The following is a 27400-nucleotide window of genomic DNA, read 5'->3' as shown; positions in this document are numbered from 1 at the left end:
TATATCTTGAGTCCATCACTCCTCTGTCAGAAGGTGAGTAGCCCCATATTTTTTCTCTGGAATCCTGGTTAATCATTGCATTGATCTGAGTTCTTAAATCATTAATTGTTTATAGCACCAAAAGTTATAGACAACACTCTTGTTAAATCAAAGAAGAAAAACTACCCAATTTCCTTAGGAGAGAGATATTTCCCTCTGGCCATCAGAGACCAGCTTCACAGGCATAAAGCAATTAAAAGCTTGTTGGGCTGAAGCTAAGTCTCCACAGTTACAGTTCAGATTATACAGCAGGAGTCAAAGTACAGGGGTTATTAAGACTAGTGGCCTTATGTCATATTTGTCCCTATTTCAAATTTTGTCTCTCTCACTGGGGCTTTAGTACTTGAAAGCTGATGTTAGTCATACATACTTCCTCCTCCTCTGCCACTTTTCCCCTTATTTCTATTGGATGGGCTGCATCTACTAATATAAAGAAGAATAGACAAAATTAAGCTCACCTTCTTTTGAGGAACTTTTCCATTTTTCATATGTAGTCAAATTTATCCTTTACAATATAGTTAGGATGTATTTTGAAAAAAAAGTCAATAGTTGTACATGTATCATAACCTATATCAGATTGCTTGCAGTTTTGGGAAGAGGGAGAGGGAAAGGGAGGAAGGGAGTAAAATTCGGAACTCAAAATAAATGCTGATCAGCCCTGAAGTCAGGAGGATCTGAGTTCAAATTTGTTCTTCTTCCTAGCTGTGTGACCCTGCGAAAATCACTTAACCCCAATTGCCTCAGGGGAAAAAAAGCTGAAAACTATCTATAGTTGTAATTAGAAAAAAATACTATTAAGTGAAAAAAAAGATATTCAGAATTCTAAGTAGACAATGACATTTAATATTATAGTTAATATGTACATCATATCACTCTACTACATCATAATATTTTGTATTATATCTAGGTGAGCAGAGTCCACAGCTCACATAATTTTTCTACCTGATAGACCTCAGCAAATGTTTGCAGAATGAGTAAAATATGTGATCCTTTCTTTTTGCTAATGTTTTGTTTCTAACTTGAGTCCCTCTTTCTGCTTCCATGTAGTTTTGTGGTACATAGCATGAGTAAGAAATCATGAACCTGCTGTCAGACCAGAATGGGCTTCCTTCCTCCATTAGATTAAACATTAAACTGCTTGGCAGTATTCTCCCAGCCCACTCTCAGGAAAGCATTAAGCATGCGGAGTAGCTTGAAAATAAAAGACCAGAGGGACATTGTGAATGCAGGTTCTCTAGGGTGAAGGGGTCTGTTGTTATATTAACAAGTTAGCTCATAATGGGCACATCTTTCACAGCAAAGCCAGTGGTGGGAAGAAGAGTAGAAACAATGTAATTTCATGTCTGGCATGTTTTTAAGTGTTTTGAGTTTTAAAGTCATGCTTTAATTGCAAGATACAGTAGACTATTGGACATTTATGCATAAATGTAATAAAACTTACACATTTCTAAGTGTAATATATGAAGTTATTAAAGCTGTCATCTTTAAATAGTAGAATTTTATGGCTTTTTTAATGGAATTTTCTCCTAGCATATTAACCTATGGGCGAAACACTTTGGATTGCCAATGTGAAAAGGGACTTTCAGTCAATAAGATAGTCTCTTAGCCATCCCCATTTGGATCTGCTTGGATGAAGATACTTTCTCTCTGAAAATTTGAATTGGAATTACAACCTAGTGATCTCTAACACTAGTATCCTTAGAGGCAATGGAATAGAAATAAGTGAGGAAGAAATGTATGTTTAAAGAGAAATGACATTCAGTATAGTCTTCTTTAAATAAGCATCCTATGGCATGGAGTTTGAACATAGGTTATCCCTAAAAAGAAATTATTTTTGGAAGAGGATGTGAGAAAGAAAAGGCAGAGGGTGAGTTACAGAGGGTTGTTAAAAAGTGAAAGAAAGTGACTCATATTGGAAGAGAGGAAATTATTTTCAACACATAAAAGCTAGTAAAGAGGGGAAGGGAGAACAGTTAAGGCAGCATTACAATATAGCTTCCTTGTGTTTTATATGTGAAAGTATTCATGTCCGGGTATAAGTGTTCCAGTATGATGCACCTCCCTCCCTACACACACACACACACACACACACACACACACACACACACGAGAGAGAGAGAGAGAGAGAGAGAGAGAGAGAGAGAGAGAGAGAGAGAGAGAGAGGAAGAGGAAGAGGAAGAGGAAGAGGAAGAGGAAGAGGAAGAGGAAGAGGAAGAAGGAGGAAGGGAAGGAAGGAGAGTAGTCACTCAAGAATTGTGTTTTGTTAATGATTATAATGAAGACATTTGCTGTGTGTGCTTGTTTTCTTCTTAGGAGTCCATAACCTAGGATAGATTGGCCTCTAGAGAGTATAAAAGAAAATAGATAATAGTTTTACTTGGATACAGTCATAGGATACAGAATGGGAAAGGACTTTATAAGTCATCAGTCTAACCACTTCATTCTATAAATGAGGCAACTAAGTCTTAGCAATATTGATGGATGTGATTTATTCAGTATTACAAAGGTAGCAAGATACAGAAGGAGGATTCAAAGCCAAGTCTTCTGTCTTCAAATCTAATAGTCTTTCTTTTATATATCTTATTTTGTGTCTTCCAAATATAGCACTTTGTGATTTATCTAATATTTCCTTCCCTACAACCCTGGTAGATAGAAAGTATAAAGGTTATTATTGACATTTTGCAGTTTAAGACACTGAAATTCATAAGATCACTGGACTTTTCCAAGATCAGAAAACTAGGAAGAAGTGTAAAGACTCTCAAACTAATACTTTCAGCCTCCTTGTGCTATGTTGTTTCCATGATATCATGTACTTCTCAGAATAGGACAATTCTTCTAGAGTAGATGATCAAAGACAGAAGAAATTCTTAAGGTTTGAGAAATCTTAAATGAAATAACATTTATTGTGATAAAATAGTGTAAAAATTCAAAGGCTGCAAATCTATGTCCTGGGTTTTGTATAAAAAATAAACAGCCAAATAACTTTGTAGGAGATCACAGAATCTCAAGAGTTGGAATAAGCCTCTAAGGTTAATTTAACCCATAATAAATAAAAAGTCCTTTTATAACATCTCTAACAAATGATTATTCAACCTCCACTTGAAGACTCAGTGAGATAACTTATCTTACTTTGAAAGTCATATTGATTAGGAAACATCTTTTTATTTTCTTCTTTATATTAGCCATTCATCTGAGTCTCTGTTCATTGCTCTTAGTTTTGCTCTCTCAAGCCATGCAGAAAAGATATAATCATCTTTTCATGTGATTATAAAGTATTCCTAAATACTTTAAAGAAAGTTATGTTTGCATTGAAATTTTCTCTTTTTCAAGCTAACCTTCCCTTTTTACATCTCCATATGTCATAATCTTTTCCTACAATTCCAGTCATTCTATTTTGGATGAGTTCCAGTTTTTCAATGCCCTTCTAAACATGTGATCTTTACAAGTTTTCTGTGTATTATAAGCCTAGACTTGTAATATCATTTTTTTTGCTTATGGACACTTATAGCAAAACATTATGGTGAATACATCTTCAACATAAGTGTATTTGTTTATAAATGATATTCATGTGCCAAGGAACTAGCATGTTTGTATAAGGTTACACAATATGAGGAAAGGAACAGAAAGAAAGGAAAAGGGAAGGCAAGAGGACTTCATAGAGTGAAAGTAGGAAGGAGAGCAATAGATGCAAGTACTTGATATAACCATACTAATGGCTGTGCTCCTCTTCTCAGATCTAATATCCTGCAATGGTTCATCTTGCATACCCTGCTTTGGGAACCATGGATCTCAAATCTGCACCAATGATTTCAAACCTCTTTGAATATGACAACTCCTTTAAAACATTAAAAATCCCTCTGTGATAGTTATACAGTTAGCATCCATAAATTTAGAAAACAGATAACAAAAAGCTATTATAAATTCAGTTACATTTTAATTGAATATGTATAGTATTTTATCATTGTACTGTCTTCTGCATATATTTGAAAAGGAGTGAAATAAATCTTTGCAAGATCTATTATTTATATCATCCACAGAAGTCATATTTGAATATTTGTTATATTGAGCCCTGAATATTTTGTTAGCATTAAATAAAGATCAAAATGGTAATGTTTGTTATACATGTGGATCCTTTAAAATTCTTTTACATTTAGAAGCACTCTGGAAGATGAATTTTAGGTTTTAGAAAATTGCTGTCTTAGAATGATCCCTGATGAATTTCACTCTTTATATCCTCTATTCAAACTAGTATTTCTTTATTTCTGACTATTGTTTCCTGTTTCACAGCATTATTTTTTACCAAACCTTGCCCTTCTTCCACCTCCATAAAATTCCTTGGATATCTGAGTTTTTAATTAGTATTTGTTGCTAATATTTTTCTCAGTATAGATTTTTTAATTTCATTGATACAGGGAACTTTTGAAAGAGGAAAACCCTTCTACCAATTGGGATCATTAAGTTACACATCCCTTTGAAAGTGATAGTTTTTGAAAGTAGCTAGAGCACTAAAAGTTTATGTGACTTAGCCACAGTCATAAAGACAGTAATTGTTAAAGGTAAAACTTTTACCCATTCCTGTATCTCAGAAGTCAATTTTCTCTCCACTACTCCATGCTGCCTCTAGATCACTCACTATGAAGATATGTTTTCCTATGAGCCTGACAGACATCAGATTTGATGTTGGGACAATGTAACTCACTCCTAAGTTATTACATAATTAAAGAGGTATAGTTAGCTCTAAAATAGCAAGGATATTCAACAAGGATACAGTGAAAAATTTTCTAAGTTTATTCAAAATGGTAGGATATGGTGAATCAAATAGTCTTCAGTATTGACCAATTTGGAATGGCCTGGACTCCACATGAGTGGGATTTTTTGTGACCTTAAATGACTAAGAAGTATTGTCTATAAAGTCAAAATTTACTAGAAAGCTGCCAAGAGAAAAGAGGTCATTTGGTTTTGTTGTTCTTTAAGGAAAATTAATCTATGCAGGGGTATGTTAGGGTAGAGAGTCTAAATCTAATACATATTTGGGGAAGGAGTAGGGGAAGATGGAAAATACTCATTGGTTTTAGTTCTACAAAAACTGTTAAGCTTTGTTAAAAGCTTCTTGAAAGTCTTAATTAATTGAAACTCCATTTATACACTTATATGACTGCAATTTTCTGAGATTTGTAGCAGTCAGTCTAATGTCATCCACAAATAGGTACATCTGAAGGATTTCCTCACCCATGAGTCAACCCTGATAGATATGGAATTTGTACCAGAGTTATCTCACAATAGAAAAGACAACCTTATACGTTATGCTTTGGTTGATATTTATGATTTGAGCATCATCAAGTAAAGTTACTTCTAATTATACTTTTCAAATACTTTTATAAAATATTGATATAAGTGTGGGAGATATTTTGGAAGATAATCTTTAAAGTGCTGCTTTACTATACCAATTATTTTAATAATCAATAAACACAATGGGATCCTGTAATCTTACCATTTATTTAGTTGTGTGATGATAAAAATAAAGTCTCTTATTGAATATTTATTATGAAAGCTTGACTTTTTTTCCTTCAGCTCTCATAAGTCTATCTGTGATGCAGGTAGAAATTTTAACATGAAATTGTATACAGATAGGAAAGTAAACAAATATGTTGATAGTTTTATATATATATTTCCCCCCCTGAGGCTGGGGTTAAGTGACTTGCCCAGGGTCACACAGCTAGGAAATGTTAAGTGTGTGAGACCAGATTTGAACTCGAGTCCTCCTGAATTCAGGGCTGGTGCTCTATCCACTGTGCCACCTAGCTACCCCGATAGTTACATTCTTACTTGTCTTTTCTATTTCAGAAGTTAAGTTGGAAAATTTTTCTAATCTTTTTTGATTTTTTTCTCTTCATCAGAGAACTTGAAAATCTATCTCCTTTACCTCTGGCTAGAATGTAACTTTCAGTATGGACTTTGCTTATGTATGCTTTGTCTCCTCCAACTGCTTTTACAACTCTTTTTTATCTTCATTATTTCCATTTTCTCTACCCTTTACAGGTACTTACAGGACTAAGAAATTCAAGGGTCAAAATATTTCTTAAGATAATCTTTATAGATATTTTTCTATCTTTCATCTCTTAGTTGCCTTCCTTCATGCTTAAAAGTTCACTGGGTCTCTGACCAATTTTTTTTTTAAATTGAGTTGACCATTGGTGCTTTACTTATTTTTGTTTTATGAGGTGATGATATTCATAAACTTCTCTGTAAGATTTGCAAATAAGCTTAAATTCTAAGTTGTTCTTGGCTTCCATATCTCTTCTCTGACTAGTAAGTTAAGTGTTTGCTTGTGTTCATTTTGTATCATCATGGAAATTGACTTGCATTGCTTAAATTTATGTACAAAATTATTGTAATCTGTATTTATAATTTTCCTCCAACCCAAAGTAGATATATAACTTTATTATATATAGAATATATAATATTATTGCCAAAAAGAATGACCAATAGAAAAATAAGAGCTAATAACAGTTCACATTTATATGGCATTTTAAAATTTGAAAATTATCTCATAAATAATGTCTCATTTTCACAAAAAAACATTCTGAAGCAGGTGATATAATTATTTCAATTTTATACATCAGGAAACTAAGGGTCAGAGAAATTGTGATTTCCCCAAGTTCATAAATCATTTAATGTTTGAAATGTAAAGTGACCCTAATATTTTTTGACTTGTTCAATTCTCCACCCATTAAACCATCTAGCTTATCTCTACTTTTCTGAGTATATAAAAATTTTAATGAACATAATATACAAATTGAAGATATCCTTGGTGAAAGTATTAGACTGGAATAGGTCATCTTTAATCAACTGTAATTACACAGGAGAGCACAATTTGACCTTAACAAATTTCAGTCAGCTAATCAATAAATATATTTTGAATCCCTACTATATAGCAGGTACCATGCTAAGCACTTTGAATACAAAGTAAGGCAAAAAATTGTTAATTCTGTTGGGAAGATCACAATCTAATGAGAAAAGGCAATTCTTGAGATGAAGTTGAAAAGGTGAATAGAAGTTACCTGATTCAGAGATAGGATAAAGTCCAGAGGATTTCAGCCATGTGGAAAATGAAAGATGGCTGGCTTCTTGAATGAAGGATCTTGAAGGAGCTCTATACTCTCCACCTTCTATTTCCAATGTTGATGTGATATTACAGGATGATAAGATTTTGGGGAGCATGATAAAGGGCAGAGGAATATAAATAGGTTGAAAGAAAATTGATTAAAATATGGAGACAGTAAAACATCTTAGTATGTTTATTACCTATTGACATAACAGATCATCTGATCCTGAAATTAAAGCATCGCTTTAAAAGTTCTCTTTCAACAAGAAATTTCTAATATTTATTTCAAAGTTCTATAATATTCCTTGAAAAATATAGCATAGATAACTTTGTTCAATGATAATATGGTTATTAATATCAGGCAAGGTGTAAAACAAGATGTATATTCATCAAAATTCTTTGTCACTCTGAATGCAGTATAGAATCCGAACCTAAGGATTTTCTTTAGATTATTAGAATCTCCTATATATTTTTTTTCTGAAAAACCATATCATCTAGGAAACTAAAGAGCCTCCTAAATCTATTGTGACTTTAAAGTATTTGATCTATTTGTGGGTGTGTATATTCCTCCACATAAGCATGCACATACATACACACCCTATGTTTGTCTATGAATATTGACTTATATAAATCATAACAAAAAGAAAATTCTATGTAGCTCATCCTTTGGAATATATATTTTGGACAGATATCAAAAAGACACAAGGAATTACAAGGAGTTAAGTCCAGAATTAAACAGAGGGAGGAAGTCCAACCATATTGTCTTTGTGAAATGACAGTAACTTTAACAGTATAAAACCTCTCTTAAACAAAGGTTCCTTGTTTTCAGAACAATATTCCTTTGTTGCTGTGTATTGTGAATCATAGAATATCATAGTCTCTAGAGAAGTGAAATGGGATATTTCATAAAGGGAAATGTAGGGGAATATGATTATACATAAGTAAACAGTAACACATTATAAATGAGGAATTATGAGAAAATGATATAAAGCATTCCATAAAAAAGTATGAATAAAAAATAAGAGTTACAAAGAGTACAAAGGAGAACTGAAAAGATAGCCTGTATGCTCTTCTGATAATTTTTTGATTGTCAAGGGAAAGTTAGGAAAGTCCTTAGCCTTAAGGTACCTTACTTATGTACACCTGTGTCTGTACCTATGTACACACTTATGGGAGAATGTGGACAAGAACTATTCAGAAATGTAGACCCTGAATGGATTGAAATCAGTGAAACAGAACACAACAAGATGACCATTGATTCATTTGAGTATTTGAATTAAATATTTTAAAATGGTTAATGTATTAATAGAGAAGAGTGACTGGGTCTGATTTTCTTGATATATGGGGTCTTCCACTTGAGAAAATTCCTTCTATAAGTATAGTATGTATATTTGCTGCAATATATAGAATTAGAGACTTCCCAGGACAGTGAAAGGTGGCCACTTGTCCAAGGTCACACAGAAGTAGGACTTAACCTTGGTTTCCTGATTCTGAGATAAATAAGATCAATTGATATTTATATTGATATTGATAATGCAGTATAGTCTCTGATATGTGAATTAACTTTTTTAAAGTCTTACAGAATGCCTTGGCCATATGATGCTTAGTGTCTTTCTTGTCAAGATTGTAATTATGCTCACAATTTAGAATATCAATGTAATATGAACTAAATGATAAATCAAACCTCTTAATGGGATTAAATTCATTTATTAATTACTACATATTGAAGATTCAAATACAACCTATATTGTGGAAGATTCAATAAATAAAAGAAACCATTTTATTAAAAAGTTAGTTTGTAGAACCCATCTTCTACACAAATTGAGTTAAAACATCAGGTTTGCACATGTACCCTTCCCCTCATTCTAAAAAAACCCCAATAGTTTATTCAAGGTATTATTTGTTCACTGGATTAGCTGATCACTTCGCAAAAATAAGCATTAACAAATTTTGCTGAATGTATAGCAAAGTCATGCTGCATTGAAGACCAATAATGAATTCAGAAAGATTTCTTATGAACAAAGTTGTATTCTGTCCTTCAAATGCTTTAGAACTAAATGATCTTTTCATTGAGTCTTTCCTGACAAACTGTATCAGAATTCAGTCTTTTTCTTTGTATGAGCAAGAAAAAAATCATTCTTTAATTTTGTAGTTGCCAAAATTCAATGCTTCCTGCTCTCTACAATATAGAAATTCACTGCTGTATGGAAACAACAACAACAACAACAATAAAACCTCATCACAGATCTAGGACACATATTGGAGGCAGTTATATTTTGGTTCCATTCTTTACCATTTTGATTACTAACTAGCTGTGGTAATCTTTTATTCGATAGTAAAATTATATGTTGCTTTGTTTTTTCACTTTTTAATGAAATTGTAGTTATATTGGCAATACATTCATCCACTAAAAAGTATTTGTTTCTAAATGCTAGAGAATAATCAGGAGAGTTTAATCACTTCTTTATTTCCTTAAATTTCTCTGTTTAATCTAAGATAACAGCAATCCAAGGAAGTACATAGAAAAATATTATTCCCACTTTACAGATTAAAAAAAAAAGAGATTTAGAAAATTAAAGTGATTTTCTCAGATCACATAGGTAGAAAAAACAGAACCTAAATTAACATCATATCTCCTATCTCCAAGTGCAGCTCTTCCTTATACATTATAGAAAATCTGCAATGCTGCCACATGTGTATAATTTTCCTGGCTTCAGTCATTCAAATAGCAAAAATCAAAGAACATAGAAAAGAGAAAAAGTTAACTATTTCATATGGCTAAATTGCATGTTTTTAGACATTGAACCCTCATGCAAATAATTCACAATTGGCACCTTAAAAATAATTTCAAGATTTCAGGGAGGAAAAGGAGAAAGAGAAGAGAAGGGAAAGGGAAGAAAATAAGCATTTAAATGGCAGCTACTATGTGCCAGGCACTGTGCAAAGCACTTTATGAATATTATCTCACTTTATCCTCATCTCAAACCCCACAATGCAATTAATATTATCCCCATTTTGAAGTTGAGGTAATGAGGCAAATATAGGTTAAGTAATTTGGCCAGATTCACAAGCTAGTGAATAGCTAAAACCAGAGTGAATTTACTTCTTTCTGACCCTAGGCCTAGTATAGACCCATTAGTGACTCTGTCTTTATTAATATCAGTCATATAGCTTAAAAAAAGTTTGACCTATGTTTTATGCTACATTAACAACAAAACCAGATTTAACTCTTTCACCTGACCTGACTACCTCTGTCAGATGAAAAATAGTCTTTGTTGTCAGTTTAAAAAAAAATAACATAGCCATATAGTCCAAGCCTAAATTCAAATTGGTGATCTTCTGCTTCTCTATTGTATAATTCAAGATGGAATTTCTAAAAGAATTGTGTTTTTATTTTATTCATTTTCTAGGGTACTGGCAAGGATGACGAACATTAATTAAAACAAACTTTGTTCTAAATTATGTTATAGAAAGATACATGGTATGTATAAGGAATTTATGTGGCAAGTCATCAACAATGATATATAAACCATATAAAGCATAAGAAAACATTACTGAAGTCCTCAAAAAAACAAGATGACTTGTCACATAGCAAAACTCATCTGCTCATATCAAGATGAAAGACAACGAATGGGTAATGCAAGTAATACACTGATACTTTACCTGTACTAAAAGAGAGAGAGATAGGCCTTCACTGTGGAATGAATCCTCCATATAGAATTTATGGAAGACATCAACAAGAACCATACAGAATAGGGGGACAGGCATGAACAATTTGCCATTGGAATTAATAGAGTTTGAAAATATTAGTTTAGATGTTCACTAAAGAAACTTGGATGTGTTATATACACATATATGTGTGTATGTGGCATACAATTGTAGTGTGCAGTCACTTGGGCAAAAATACAATCAAGGAAGTTTGAATTCACTCAGAATATAAAATCTAAATTAGCCACTAAGTGGCGCATTGAATTTGGGCTAAACCTAGACCTCTAATACACACAGTAATTGTTTGTATTTCTACCCACATATTAAAAAACAAAACAAACAAACAAACAAACAAACAAAAACACTACCAGCCTTTCAATTCAACCTTTTGCCTTTTGGGCTCAGATATAACATTTAACCCCTTACCTTCTTGCATCCTGAGCATGATAGATTATTATATGAAATCAATTCCAATTTTGTTTTAGCTCTAACTCCCACATCTTTGGGAAACGGTATTTTATTCTTTTAGGTCTCTTCCCTTTATATTTTTATATTCAGAAAGTAATCACTATAATTTTTATTTGAATGTAGAATGAAATTAGGAGGAAAAGATGCAAATTTCCTTCACCAGTGGAGGTTTATCTCCACCATCTTCTCTTTCATGATTTTCTTATTCTCCCACATTTTTTGTTTATACATTCAAGGTTCCCTCCACTCCAAATTCACACACCCAAGTTACATAAACAGAAGAGGGAAAGGTTAAAAGATTTCACTCTTCCTTATGGGGAAGGAGGAATTTGAAGAGGAACAAAACTCTTCCCCTCTGGCTGACTAAGGTCTTGCATTGAATTCATTAATAGATAGGAGTCTTCTCAAATTCTGGGCAATGCTGTTGTCTGCTCCATGTCAGGCTGCCAAGATCAATCTGGATTCCTCATCTCTCAGTCCCCAGTGCTGCCTGTCTAGCAACCAAGAGTCTGAATGGGAAGAAAAGATTGGAAACTGAGAAAACGTCCCTTTGTGTTCTGGATATACTCCATATAACTTGCACCACCATGTCAGCAAATTTATAAAGGGACTTGGGTAAGAGCCAGGCAGAAGGAACATATAGGGATGAGTTAAAATCTAAGACTTTAGAGGAATACACACATTAATGAAATCTTTTCACAAAGAGATCATTGGGAAACCAAATGAAGTTGGGGCAATCTTATTTCTTGTAACAATCTCCATTTGCTCCATTTAGTTTCCTCTAAGACTCTTCTTATGTCCATAGGTAAAAAATGAGCAAAATTCTCTGAAGTTATACATGTTTGGGCACAAAAGTATTATAGAAAACACAAAGATATGATATCCACTCTCAAAGCATTTGGGATATAGCTAAGAATATTTCCACATGAGAAGCAGCCTAGCAGAATAGATTGGCCCATCATCTCTCTCTATCCAAAAAGTTATGTATCTGCTTCTATTCACAGTTCAGCTCCAGGCTCTTTCCTGGATCAGATGTTGCAATAATAAAACTAAAAACTTGGACCTCCCACCTGTCTTCTTTCCTCCCCACCCCAAATGTTGTCTTTTGGGGCACCTGATGATAAACAATTGAAATTAAATTCAATTTTTTCTAGTTCTTTGGATCCTCCTTGTTGGAAAATTAAACACAATGGGAAAACTGCCTTAGTTTTAGCCAGTTTCTAGAATGCTACTTACTACTGAATAGAAGCTTAAAGGCCTGGGAGACTAAGATTCAGTAATGAACCTTTAATGAGCACTGGCGATTCACCAGGCACTGAAATAAAATAGCCCGTGTCAGTCTGAGTCCAATAATTCTCTATTTCCACTGGCCCAGGATTATATAACAAAACTCTAGCAGAACAAGGATAAGAACTCAGAGTTTCTTCCTTTTCCCCCCCAGGCACCTGCTCCATTCTTGGCCTCCTGTCTTTGGAAACTGATCCATCTGCCTTTGAATTTAATGGGAGCTCTGCCCTTAGCTCAGCATCATAGAACTGAGAGCAAACCTGATAATGAGCCCTGGGTGGTTAGTCTATTTGCCTTTGCTATGTGCCTTCCAAAGCACTTTATCTGGTGGTGATCTCAAAGTCATCAAATGAAAGAAAGGACCAAGACTGACTCTTGTTTCGCCCTGTTTTATGTATTTTGTAATGTGAATTCATTTTAAACCCATATCTGAAATCTCCACCCTTGACTATTTTTTCTAGAGTGTATTTAAATTTGAAATTACTTGCATCACTTTATAAGGAAGAATAACACATTTTCAAATGTAGAGTCTAATGACTACAATAATGTCCAACTTCATTATAACCAGCAATTATAGTATGTGCAACAAGGGATTATGTTCAATTCACTTTTATGGATTTACTTTAATTTTTGCATTTAGTGAAACATAACTTTCCTCTAGCTGAGGCTAGAGACAAACAAGATTTTCCCTTACCTTCAAATCGCTAGTAAAATATTAAATAGCAAACATTTAAGATGTTACATTTTTGAAGGTATTTATTTTCTTTTTTTTTGTCCTGGGATATAATACTAACAAGTATTAAATTTGGATGTTTAAAAACAAAATACAATAGTTTATTTGCAATGAGAAATATTTTAGAGGGCATTTTGGTACAGTTTATTTTCTATCTCTTTTTAAGAACATCTGATTTCTCTCTTTCCTCTTCTATTTAAATTGATTGTGGAGGCCATAATTTATTGTACAAAGGTTTTTTTGTGTGTTTTTTTTAATCCTCCAAGTACTGTTATAGACCAGATTGAGTTGCTATCCCTCCAAAAACCTCCAGGCTCTTTGGCAGTAAGCAAAGTAGATTTACTTGTCACTGCTAAAGATCCAAACCCCAGTTAAAAGCCAATTTCTATAGGAGGGAGGAAAATTAACAAATTAATTAATTGGCATTCCTTACATCTACAGTCAAGGCTAAACATTTATTTGTTTGAGGAAAAAAAGTTTTATCTTCCTTAATGTTATTAATGTCCAACAGTAAGTTAAAATAAATTTTAATTTCTGGGAAAATTTGTTATCTCACTGAAAAATCAGAGGAGGTACACAGACTGGAAAGCTGGCATTGGAGACAGGGAATTCTGGAGTTATGTCCTACTTCTGACACATATTTTCTGTGTGATCTGGGCAAACCAAGTCATTAACTTCTCAGTATACATGAGATATCCTCTAAGATCATAAATTGTTAAAATGTCATAGATCTACTTTGGTGAAGGGAATTTTCTCACAGTGAATTTCCAAGATCATAGCCTGATTCCTGTCTCCCAAACTTACTCCCTTCTTCTCTTTTATAACATGACATAATATGCATTTTTTTCATATTTGTTTCAATTAATGAAAATCTATACTCCCATCCTTGGAGAAAAGAAAAACAAAACCAAATCCAACCTCTATAACAAATACCACAATTTAAATTTCACAACATTGTTATAAAATAAGGATTGGCCCTATGATTTCCCTAAATTACAAGGAAGTCCTAGGGAGAAACTTAAAACAGGTTGACTCTTCCTTTTCAATTAGTTTACTTGAATTGTGAGAGATTATACAATTTCCCCAAGGTCAAACTACAACTAGTATGAGTTGGAGGCAAGATTAGAAACTGAGACTTCCTTCATTTAGTGATAAGCTAAACTCTATACCCACTACTTCAAGTTGCCTCTCATTCTGATAATTTTAGTCAAATCCAATTTCATTTTGCCTGAATAAGTGACTGTCCATCATAGCAAGTAAAACAGACAATTGCTGAATAAATTTATTTACTCTTCCCCATGATGGAAGTTACCCAGTTTTCCAAAAAGATATCTACAATCCTTTTGTAATTTATAGTCTTAAAGCATTCCTTGGTAGCACTAATAGATTAAGTGAATTCCCTAGGGTCACATAGCCAGTCCTGTGCCAGAAACACTTGAACCCATAGCTTCCAAACTATGAGCCCAACTCTTTCATCAACTCTTCCAAATTTTTTTCCTTTTTCTACAAGTCTCCAATGGTTCACCTTCTCCCCATCCTCTCAAACTGAGAACCTTGACTCATTTTTTACAAAAACTAATTGAAGCAATTCATTTTGAGTTCTAATTTCCTTTCTATCCCTCATCTTATAACATTCAAATGTCTCCTCCCACTTTCCCAGCCTTTACTCTTGTTTCACATGAAAGGATGCTCTTATTCCTTACCAAGGCTAATCTCTCTATCTGTTCTAAGCATCTCATTCTATCCAGTTTCATTCAACAGATTACTCCTTTCATCATATTGACTCTTACACTTATTTTTAATCTCTCCCAATCTATTGGCTCATTCAATACTGAGAACAAACATTTCCACAATTATCCATTCCTGGAAAAAACTCATTTGATCCTTCCATGCTAGTTAAAATTATCTTTTAGCTTTTCTGACCTTTATGTGCAAACTATTTGATAAGATTTTCTATGATAGGTGCTTCCACTTTCTCTTCTATTACTCTTTTCTTAACTCCTTACAATTGGATTTTTAACTTTATTATTCCATGAAACTACTCTCTTCAAAGGTACTAAAATATCTTAGTTCATATTTAATGGCTTTTTATCATAATTGACACAATTAAGCACTCTCTTCTCCTTTATTTTCTCTTGTGTCCAGATTTGTGGGACTCCAGTCTCTCCTGATCCTCCTCCTATCTATTTAACTACTCTTTCACAGTTTCCTTTTGCTGGATCCTCATCTAAATCAGTGCCTTTAACTACAGACTTCTGTCCAAGGCCCTCTTCTATTTCATCTTTTAAACTTCACTTGGTGATATCAGGAATTCTGATGACTCTAATTACTATCTCCATACAGATAATTTCAAATGTTTATATCCTGCCCTAGGCTCTTTGATGACCTCCAATTGCTTTCATAGCATCTGAACTGGGTGACCAGTAGACATCTTAAACTCTACATGTCCAAAACAAAACTCTTTATATTTCCCTGAAACTTCTCCTTATAATTGTCCTAGTCTTATAGATGGTAGCATCATCCTGCCAATTTTTCAGGTTGGTAGTTTAGGAATAATGTAAGATTTTTCTTTATATGTTATATCACATTCCCAAGCTGTCCCTAAGACCTCCTAATTTTACCTTTGCAGAATCTCTTGAATAAGCCCCCTTCTCTCCCCTGTCACTGTCACCACTGGTGTAGCCCTCACTACCTCATATTTGGATTATCACAATAGCATTCACTTAAATCCAAAACAAACCAAGATAACTTATTTTTCTGTGATGTCCTTGACACTCTTCAAAATGAAGGACAAACAACATTTATCTTCTCTATAACTTGATCATATATATTGTTTTGCTTTTTTCCATTAGATTGTAAACTCCTTTTCAGCATGTTCTGTTTTTTGCCTCTTTTTTGGATTTGCAGCATATAACACAGTACCTGGCACATAATAACAGCTTAATATAGATTTGTTTATTGATTGATTATTCACTAGACATTATATTTAACTGCCTTCTCAATGATATTTAAACATATTTCTAGAAATTCAAACTTAACCTAATTTTTTTTGATTCAATATCATTGAAGAAGGTAAAAATTCTCTCTTTAAACAAACAAATGATTAACTGACAGTAGAAATAGAAAATGCCAGTTATAATCAATTTGTTAATTGTCCTTTACCTGCAGAAAATTAGCTTTTAACTGGGCTTTGGATCTTTAGCTTTTGGATTTTAGCATAAATGTAGATACAAAAATATAAAAAAGAACCAAAATTTGAAGCTATATTGGTAGGAAAAAAATGTAAGCCTGCAAAATATTTGAATCAAAATAGAATATATATTTTCAATCAGGGCTGTAAATAAGAATTTGTGCTCTTGGGACAAAGATCAACAAACCATACTGGAGAAAGTGACATGTGGTGTTTGGGATTGAGCAAGGATGTGGAATACTGAGGTAGGTGAGGAAGAAAGGGGTCATATCTTGATGGAAGGCTGTTGCTGGGGAGACTCTCACTTCTAGGTGAAAGCATGGTGGGATGGGGAAGGAGTTCAACTCAATCTCTCATCTGTATTTTCCTATTTTTAATAACCCATTCTTGTTAATCACGATGGGGGCTAAACTGTTATTTTTAGTCTACTAAAGGACTGAAAGTTTTACCAGCATCTTCTAAATATGTCATCCTGGGATAAAGCTTTTCATGTACTTCCTAGTTATATCACTAATTGTATTTTTCTCCTTAATACACTGAACTAAACCTAGGCTACTTACATAATGTGAATTTTAACATAGAGGTGTGATGCTAATGAGATCAAAGATTGAGGTTTCATCTCTAGACAGAACAGGATATTTAGTTTTGTACAAACAAGTCTTTAATCCATAACCTAAAACTGAATGCCTAACCTAAGATGTTAGCTGTGAATTGTTACAGCAAATAGAGGGGTGGACCTGAACACAAAAAGTTTCATCTTCCTGAAGTCAAATCTGGTCTCAATTACTAGTTATGTGACCCTGAATGAGTTACTTAATCCTGTTTATCTCAGGGCTGGAGAAGAAAATGGCAAACTCCTCCAGCATCTCTGCCAAGAAAACCCCAAATGAGGTAACAAAAAGTCCTAAATGACTGCACAGCAATAACAACCTAAAATGTGTCATTATTCATGGAGAACATAAAAGAATGCACAGACAGCTCAGTGTTAGCATCCCTACCACAAGAGAGACAAACCAAAATGCGTAACATCAGTACTGAATTTTTCTTATACAAAAGGAAAAAAAATCTTCATTATTCCATTGTCTTCTTGTTAAAAACTTTTCCTATCCTGTTTTGAGTAGGGCCATAGTCCATGGAAGAACAATTGCTCAGAGGGATGAGCTGACTTTTGATACTGTGCATATTATCATGTATAACTTATTCTAGAGAATCTAATTACCAAGACATCCTTGTAGCATAATTATATAACATTTATATAGTTGCAGACTAAACATGAATAATGTTACCAGAGAAGTACTGTTTTTCTAGGAGCTAAATTTGCACTAAATCTGAAGCTCAGCTAACTGCAGTTTGATTTGTATAACAATCATCAGAATTTCTATTAGCAAACCCCAGGCCATTGATATGTAAACTTGTGTCTTTTCAAGAAAACCCGATATTTCAAATTTCAGATTTATAAAAAAAAATCTAAAATAAATCCTCAGTGTATAATTATTTATATTACGATATAGTTTTTAACTTGACAAAGTTAAACTTGACAAAATTAAAAGGTATTCACAGAATACCTCTCATGGTTTTACCATATAATATGATCTAATTTTTGGGGGGAAAAATATTGAATTAAGAGGATTTTGGTTCAAAATCACCTCTGTCACTTATTACTAGTGTTACCTTAGTCAAGTCACTTTAATTCACCACAATCTGAATTTTCTCTTCTGTGAATAGGACAATTGGACAACCTGATCTCACAGGCTCCTGAAAGTTTTTAGATTATAATTAAATGACATATTTCAAGATCTTTTGGGAGATAGGGTAGTAAAGGGGGAAACATTGTCAATGCCAGAGTCAAAACCTGGAGTCAACTCCTATCTTTGATGATCACTGTCTGTGTAACCTGGGTGAATCAATGAATGACAAGCAGAACATTTTGTATTGATCCTGGAGGCAACAGAAAACCATGGGAATTTATTAGTAAGGGCATGACATCATGGGATTTGCACTTTAGGAAAATTACTTTAATAGCTGATTGATAAAATTGAAAACCATGGAAGAAACATGCTTGTGGGGGCATAGGAGCTATATCATTTGACCATTATCTCCAAATCCACTGGGCTACCAGACATAGGATAAGTGGGTAACCTTGTTTTGGAAACCTAAATTGATTATGCGAATGGGGGTTGGTAAAGTAGTTCCACAGTATGTAATCTATTTTGAAATATCTTACATCTCTCTTTCTTTTGGAGTAGAGAAAAAGGAAGTATATAATCTGAAGTTTAAATGATGTAAAAATGAGATATCAATTAGGTTTGTTTTTTTTTTTTAAGAATTGGCTCTTTCAGAAACTACTAAATCATTTGATTTTAACAAAAATGATTTTTAATATTTTAATCTCATATACCAAATTCCAGGCATATAACCTGACTTTATTAACTAAATTTAATAATAATGATAATTATAGCTAACGTCATCGTGCCTATTTTTCAGATAAGGGAATTGAGACAAACTGAGACTCAAATGACTTTTCCAGGATCACATAGCTAGTAAGTGTCTGAGATCAGGTTTTCCTGACTTCTTGACTGGAGCTCTAACCTCTGCACTACCTACCTGCCAATATAGTAAAAATAATTAGTATAAAACATTTACAAAACATCTTCCCCAAACTCTGTAACATACTCTCTTAGGACTAAATAGAATCCAGGGGAAAGTGGACTCAAAAATAGAGCACATATGTCTAAGAAGTAACTCACAAGTCCTTTCCTCTCTTTTTAGGGAGTCTCTTGAAATTCCCCTTTAGCACAGTTTCCTTGTAGCATAGTCATTTAATCTACCTTTCTAGTTTGTGTTTGGTTCACAATGCAGATACTGAGAGAGGTGTTTCAGGGGCACTCCTAGGATTAGAATGTCCATGGGAAGTCCAAAACCTTCCAGCCTTCCAAAATTCACAAAGTCCTTTTGTCAAGGAATCTTCTCTAAGCTGTCAGGCTGGAATGCCTCTGTGCTGAATTAGCTTGCTATTTTATAGAAAATCCACAAGGTGGGACCAAGTAGCCTCACCCAATTTGAACATGCTTCCTGTGTAATGTTATTCTAGTTCAGTCAAAAGCTTTTAAAGCTCCTATACTGACCAAGAATGTTTTTGTTCTAAGTCTAAAGACTGATTTGTTGATTTATTGGAAGTATCAAAATTTTGACTCAAAGGAGAGTCTTACACCCATAAATAGGTAAGGATGATTACCTTGACTCAATCAACTCCTATCCTCACAAGCAAAATCGAGTGACTCACCTGCAGTGTCTGGCAATATATGCAACGTTCCACAGGCAAGTGATAGAAAAAAAGGAAGGAGGGATTTTTCAAATCTGGTGTTAGGTTTAATCATTATAATTAAGTAACATTCAGTTTTAGGGATTTTGGTCCCTTTTATTTAAATTATTGTAGTGATTGTACCATTTTCTTGGTTCTATAACATTCTACAAGGCATTGCTTCATGTCCCCTCTGAACCTCTGAATTCATGTCAAATTTCTATGAATATTTTTTTGCTTTATGAGGGACTTTTATTTCTGTCTTAGGCATCCTTGGCACATATGCCTAGTAGTTGGAAGGAAGGAGGCAAGAAACAAGGACTTATTCAATATATTCATATATCTGACGTTGTGCTGCATTTTACAAGTATTTCATTTTATGCTCACAACAATTTTGGAAGTTAGGTGCTACTATTATCTTCATTTTACATATCAGGATGCAGAGAGACAAAGTTGAAGGGACTTGATCAGCTTCACACAACTCATAAGGGTCTGAAGTCAAATTTGTACTCGTCTTCCTGACCCAAGGTCCAGTGCTCCAGCTGCTTGATCCAGTATCTAGAAATATGTAATTCATTCACTATTCCCCTTTCCAAATTGCTTGGACTAATTGATATATAATAGTCAGAATAACTGCTAAACGCAGGTGGTTGAATGAGTTAGCCACAGGGGTCCTTTCTAGGTCTATGAATCTCTAGAAGAAACTTTTAAATTCTTTCTGAAATGGACAAAAGTGATTTTATTGCCTAGATTTTCCTATTAGCTGTTTCATTAGTATGATTGAATTAAATACTTTATTACTTATTTTCTGGTAGTTTGCCTTGTTTGTCAGTAAAGATTGCACCAGATGAGGCTTAAGTCAAGTCCCTTCCTTCATTTTGAACTCAAGGATAGCTTGAAAACTGCCAGGATAAAATGAGACCCTTGTTAAAAGTAAATTGTCTTTCATCTTATTTTTGCAATCAAAATGTGGCTGTGTTTTCATGTCTAGTCATACTGACTTTAGTTAAATATTGCTCAGATGTGAACTATTTAATTTCTCCCTTCATTTATCTATTCTGAACTTTTGTACCCTTTGCTATTGTGGTCATGAACTCTGTAAATTCAAATGTCTATGAATCATGACAGAGTGTCCCATGGGCTGCTGGTTTCATCATGTAGGCCAGAATAAATCCCAAAATTCATTTCCTATAGTGAATTATACAATTTCAAGCTTCTTGTCAAAATCACGGATATGACAAGACTACCCTAAATTGTTACTTATCACTTCTTTAACTTTCAAAGCAATCTTTTCAGAATTATCAGGAATAAAATATGTACTTTAATAAAGTAAATACTCCAGAACACACTCTTTTTCTGGCTTCTACTCTGCTGGCAAAGGTTTGGGATGCTTTACTTATGACATACTGTCTGCTTTCTGAGGACAAAGCTGGACAATTATAGAAAAGTTCATTACTGGTAGGTAGCCTAGCCACTAGGCCATGGCAACCCATTGAACAAATTAAAAAAAAAAAAAAAAATATATATATATATATATATATATATATGTATATATATATATATATATATATATATATATATATATATATATATATATATGTACTCCAACATAATTTTAAGCAAACTATTTACTGATACTGTAAAATAGGAAAGAGTTATGAAAGACGGCAGAGTGAAATCTCATTTCTTATGGAATTCCTATAATAAGTAGTCCAAAGAATCTGGAAATCACCCCAGTCAGTCAGTGATTGATCTTTATGCCAAATGGAAAGATCTTAAAGCCCAGGTCAATACCTGTTTATAATATAAAGACATTAGTTAAATCTCTTGGAAGAAGATGATATAAGATCATGAATAACATTGCCTCATCAGACAGTGAGAAGCATTAGAGAGAAAAAACATTAATAGAAAACTTAGCAAGAAATAAAATTAAGAAAAATCATCTTAAGAACATTTAAGGATTCAAGTAGAAGGAATAAAATAAATGGAAAAGATCTGTCAAGATGTTGGTAACTCTCATCCCATGAGTGCTTGTGTTTTCCATATTTGAACTTTAACATCACAATCCCCAGTGAGGTGTTTGGGGAAATAGAAATGGCCCTAAAGAAAATGAAGATGGTAAAAGCCACAGAATCAGGCCAGCTATATATGTAGAGGGAACATGTGCTGTCTCTGATACAGTTTTGAAAGATAAATTCTCAAGATATCAGATATTACTAGTGATAGGCAAGAGGGTCAAGAAAATATCTCTTGTTGCAAGTGCCTTTTTCTCATTGTTATGAAAATTTTATGAGAAAAACTTTTGTACATTTCAAGAGTATTCCTGGTAAAACTTTGAAAAGGGAAATGGAAATTTGTAAATAATATTAAAGAGCTAGCAATTTTCTACAGTCTGGGGTTGGTGAGAGTCTGATTCTTGCTGTCAGTGTAACAGATATGGATTATATGAATGTCTGCCAAGGTAAATGATCCTTCTTGCTCTGGAGAGTGGATCAGCAGTTTTGTCTTTTCTTTAGCAGAAATGTAACATCTTGTGCACACAAAGATGTCATCATTTCTTCTTGTTCAACAATGTACAAATAACAATTGAATGTGAATGAGAACTCTCTTTCATCTTTAGTTTAATGGTTGTTCAGATTTGTGTGGCCACATACTTAGCAAAATATGAAAAATTCATGGATAAAGTCAATATAATCTACAATTGAGAAAAGTCAAGAAGCATTTATGAAGTGCCTACTAAGTGCCAGGTTTGGATACAAAGAGAGCCCAAAACAGCACTTGATCTCAAGGAGTTTACAGACTAGAGAGGAAGACAACTTATAAAGGACTGTGTCCAAACAAGCTATATGCAGGATAAACTATAGATGAGGCATTGGCCTAAAGGGGGGAATCTAAAAAGGCTTTTTTGCAGAAGAGAAGATTTTAGCTTGAACTTGAGGGAAGATGGAGAAGATCTGACATGAGAGAGAGTATTCCAGACATGAGGGACAATCACTGAAAAAGCACTATTAGGAAACTGAGAACCTTGTAGAAAATGTGAGGAATATCAAGGAAACAGTGTTACTGGATCACAGAATTTTGGGAGGGAGTACAGGGCAGGAATCCCAGAAAAGTATTAAGGGGTCAGGTTTTGAAAAGGATTTTAAAATAGATTTAAAAGCTCAATAAACAATTTTTAACTAATTTATTTGGGATGGTATTGAATATATAAATATATAAATTTGTTTAAGCAAAATTGTCATTTTTACATAGAGAAGGAAAGGAAAAAGGTAAAAAAAATTAAGTTATATGATAATTTTATTATATATTTAAAAGAAATATTAAATGGTACATAAAAGATTTGTTATTTCGTGAGCAATCACCTCTTTTATTTTCTATACTGTTATAGAAATGCTTCTTTTATTTAATTTAGAATAATTAAAAAATACAAATTTAAAAAGATAATTTTATATTTCACCTGGGAGTAAGAGAAAGAAACTTGAATCTGCTGAATTGTGGAATGACATGGCCAGACCTTTAGTTTGGGAAGATGAATTTGACAACTGAGTGGAGCATGAACTAGGATGAGGAAAGACTTGAGGCAAAGAGACCAACCAGAAAAACTATCATCCAAAATAGTCTTCCTAAAGATCACATCTGACAATATAACTCTCTTGCTCAAAAATCTTGAGTGATTTCTCAATGCCTAAAGGATCAAATTCAAACTCCTCGTGTTGACCTTTTGTGTCCTTCACAACTTGGCTCCAGTTTGTTTTGTCAAATTTCATTTCATAATGTTACTTTTTTGGTCTTTGTTTTTCTCATGCCTAGGAGGATCTTGACATAGTAGGCACTTCAGTGATATTTGCTGTTGGCTTTAGATAGATAATATTTGTCATTTTAGAAAATATTTCCTTTATTCCTATGCTCTCATTTTTTTTTATAGGAATGGGTACTATATTTTGTCCAAAAAAAAAATTTCAGCATCTATTACAGTATGATCTTTTAAAATATTTACTTTTTTATTAAAGCTTTTTTATTCTCAAAATAAATGCATAGATAATTTTCAACATTCACCCTTTTGAATTTTTTCCTCCCTTTACGCAGATGGCAAATAATCCAATATATGTTAAACATGAGCAGTTCTTCTATACATATTTCCACAAATATCATGCTGCACAAGAAAAATCAAATCAAAAGGGAAAAAAATCAGAAAGAAAACAAAATGCAAACAAACAACAACAAAAATAGTGAAATGCTATGTTGTGATCCACACTCAGTTCCCACAATTCTCTCTCTGGATGCGATGGCACTTTTCATCATAAGTTCATTGGAACTGGCCTGAATTGTTGCAATGTACTTTTGAGCCATATCTTCCCATGGAAGGGGAATATTTGGGTTCTTCAAAGTCAGAACCCATGTGGGACTTGGAGGATGGCACCCATCTACTTCAACAAGCACTGGTAGTTCTGGCTAGTTCTGTCCAGACTACAGGAATTTGGTTCCCTTGAGTGATCATCTTTTTTCTGTTATTTCATAACCTTCTATAATTTGATTGCTCAAAAAATATTTTTTTTTGTAAATAACAAATGCTTTTTAAAATTTTAAAAGAATGAAATATTTAAAGGAATTCTAAATGGAATTTCTTTAACAGAGAGTTTAACTCTGGTTAGTGAGTTATTCAACTTTTCTGCAACTCTGAGTAAATCTAACTATTGCCCTTTGGATCTTAATCAACTATCCTAATTCACAGTCACAAAAATGACTGAACAGTAGGGAGAATAAAAACTCTCACTGTGATTGTTTATTGCCTCTAAAAAAGCATTTGATTCAGCGAGACAAAATGTTTGCCTTAATGTTATCTCCTCAAACAAGGTTTTTTCCAAGTAACAAAAATTCTCTGTTGCTGGTTTTTTAAGGATTCTTGTATGAACATACAAGGTGTTGCTATCTGGGGGCGGAGCCAAGATGGCGAAGAAGATACACGCGATTTTGTGAGCTCCCTTCTTCCCTCATTACCAATTAGTTAAATCAGCCTCAAAAATAACGCTGGACTGATAGAAACCACAAGGACTGGAAGCACGACTTACCAGCTGAAAAGAATCTGGAGTTTCAACAGAAAAGGTCGGTTCCCAGGGGAGGAAGAAAAAAGGCCAGCACAGACGGTTGGGTGCTGGCACACTGTGCCGATCAGGCTAGGGAGAACTCTGGGATCAGAGAAGCCACTGAGACAGAGGAATCTGGCACAGGCTGTTAGCTCTTCTCTGCTTATAAAACAGCAGTACAGAAGAGAAATCAAGCCACTTTAAAATATAAAGCCAGATACTAGAACCACCCCAATCCAGAAGTGACCTAACAGATCTCAGCACGGCTGTGCAACCACCTTCTGCTGCCTGATCTACTTAAAAGACATAAGGAAGGAAACTATATCCTGTTAAAAGGTAGCATAAACAATGAAGCCATACCAATACTAAACATATATGCACCAAGTAGTATAGCATCTAACTTTCTAAAGAAAAAGTTAAGAGAGTTGCAAGAAGAAATAGACAGTAAAACTATAATAGTGGGAGATCTCAACCTTGCACTCTCAGATTTAGAGACAAATCAAACCACAAAACAAATAAGAAAGAAATTTAAAAAGTAAATAGAACATTAGAAAAACTAGGTATGATAGAGCTTTGGAGAAAACTGAATGGTGATAGAAAGGAATATACTTTCTTCTCAGCAGTTCATGGATCCTATACAAAAATTGACCATATATAATGACATAAAGATCTCAAAACTAAATGCAGGAAGGCAGAAATAATAAATGCCTTCTTCTCGGATCACAATGCAATAAAAACTAAATTCAGTAAGAAGTTAGGGGTAAATAGACCAAAAAGTAATTGGAAACTAAATAATCTCATCTTAAAAAATGACTGGGTGAAACAGCAAATTATAGAAACAATTAATAATTTCACCCAAGATAATGACAATGATGAGACATCATACCAAAATCTGTGGGATACAGCTAAAGTGGTAATAAGGGTAAATTTTATATCTTTAGAGGCTTATTTGAAGAAAATAGAGAAAGAGAAGATTAACGAATTGGGCCTGCAACTTAAAAAGCTAGAAAAAGACCAAATTAAAAACCCCCAACCAAAAATTAACCTTGAAATACAAAAATTAAAAGGAGAAATCAATAATATAGAAAGTAAAAAAAAAACTATTGAATTAATAAATAAAACCAAGAGTTTGTTTTATGAAAAAGCCAATAAAATAGATAAACCTTTGGTAAATCTCATCAGAAAAAAAAAAAAGAGGAAAATCAAATTGTTAGTCTTACAAATGAAAAGGGGGATCTTTCCACCAATGAAGAGGAAATTAGAGAAATAATAAGGAGTTACTTTGCCCAACTTTATGCCAATAAATTTGATAACTTAAGTGAAATGGATGACTTCCTCCAAAAATATAGGCTTCCTAGATTAACAGAGGAGGAAATCAATTGCTTAAATAGTCCCATTTCAGAAAAAGAAATAGAACAAGCTATTAATCAACTCCCCAGGAAAAAATCCCCAGGACCAGATGGATTCACATGTGAATTCTACCAAACATTTAAAGAACAACTAGCCCCAATGTTATATAAACTATTTGAAAAATTAGGGGATCAAGGAGTCCTATCAAACTCCTTTTATGACACAGACATGGTACTGATACCTAAACCAGGTCGATCGAAAACTGAGAAAGAAAACTATAGACCAATTTCCTTAATGAATATTGATGCTAAAATCTTAAATAAGATATTAGCAAAAAGACTTCAGAAAATCATCCCTACTAAAAACTCTTGAAAGTATAGGAATAAGTGGACTATTCCTTAGAATAATCAGGAGCATATATTTACAACTGTCAGTAAGCATAATATGCAATGGAGATAAACTGGAACCTTTCCCAGTAAGATCAGGAGTGAAACAAGGTTGCCCACTATCTCCATTACTATTCAATATAGGACTAGAAATGCTATCCTTGGCAATAAGAGCCAAGAAAGAGATTCAAGGAATTAATGGAGGAAATGAAGAAATCAAACTATCACTCTTTGCAGATGACATGATGGTATACTTAGAGAACCCCAAAGACTCTGCTAAAAAGCTATTAGAAATAATTGAGAATTTTAGCAAAGTTGCAGGATACAAAATAAATCCACATAAATCCTCAGCATTTTTCTATATCACCAACAAAATGCAACAGCAAGAGATACAAAGAGAAATTCCATTCCAAACAAATGTTGAGAGTATAAAATATTTGGGAATCTATCTATCAAAGAAAAGTCAGGAATTATATGAGCAAAATTATGAAACACTTGCCACAAAAATAAAGTCAAATTTAAATAATTGAAAAGACATTCAGTGCTCTTGGATACACTGAGCAAATATAATAAAGATGACAATACTCCCCAAAGTAATCTATTTACTTAGTGCTCTACCAATCAGACTCCCAAGAAACTATTTTAATGACCTAGGAAAAATAACAACAAAATTCATATGGAAGAATAAAAGGTCGAGAATTGAAAGGGAACTAATGAAAAAAAAAGTCAGAGGAAAGTGGTCTAAGTGT

The 27400-nt window shown here is 33.5% G+C and overlaps 1 long non-coding RNA gene across 1 annotated transcript in view; it reads left to right on the top strand.

Moving 5' to 3' along the window:
* Positions 1-25265, top strand: part of LOC141542473 (uncharacterized) — a 287962-nt gene extending 262697 nt beyond the window's left edge. Inside the window, exon 3 of the long non-coding RNA XR_012482171.1 lies at positions 24730-25265. This is a non-coding gene — a long non-coding RNA (uncharacterized LOC141542473). The remainder of the gene's footprint in view (positions 1-24729) is intronic.
* The last annotated feature ends 2135 nt before the right edge of the window (positions 25266-27400 follow it).

Source organism: Sminthopsis crassicaudata, chromosome 5, assembly GCF_048593235.1.
Source record: "Sminthopsis crassicaudata isolate SCR6 chromosome 5, ASM4859323v1, whole genome shotgun sequence".
Taxonomy (NCBI): Eukaryota; Metazoa; Chordata; class Mammalia; order Dasyuromorphia; family Dasyuridae; genus Sminthopsis; species Sminthopsis crassicaudata.
Note: the sequence above shows the minus strand (reverse complement) of the source record. Positions and strands in the feature narration are given on the sequence as shown.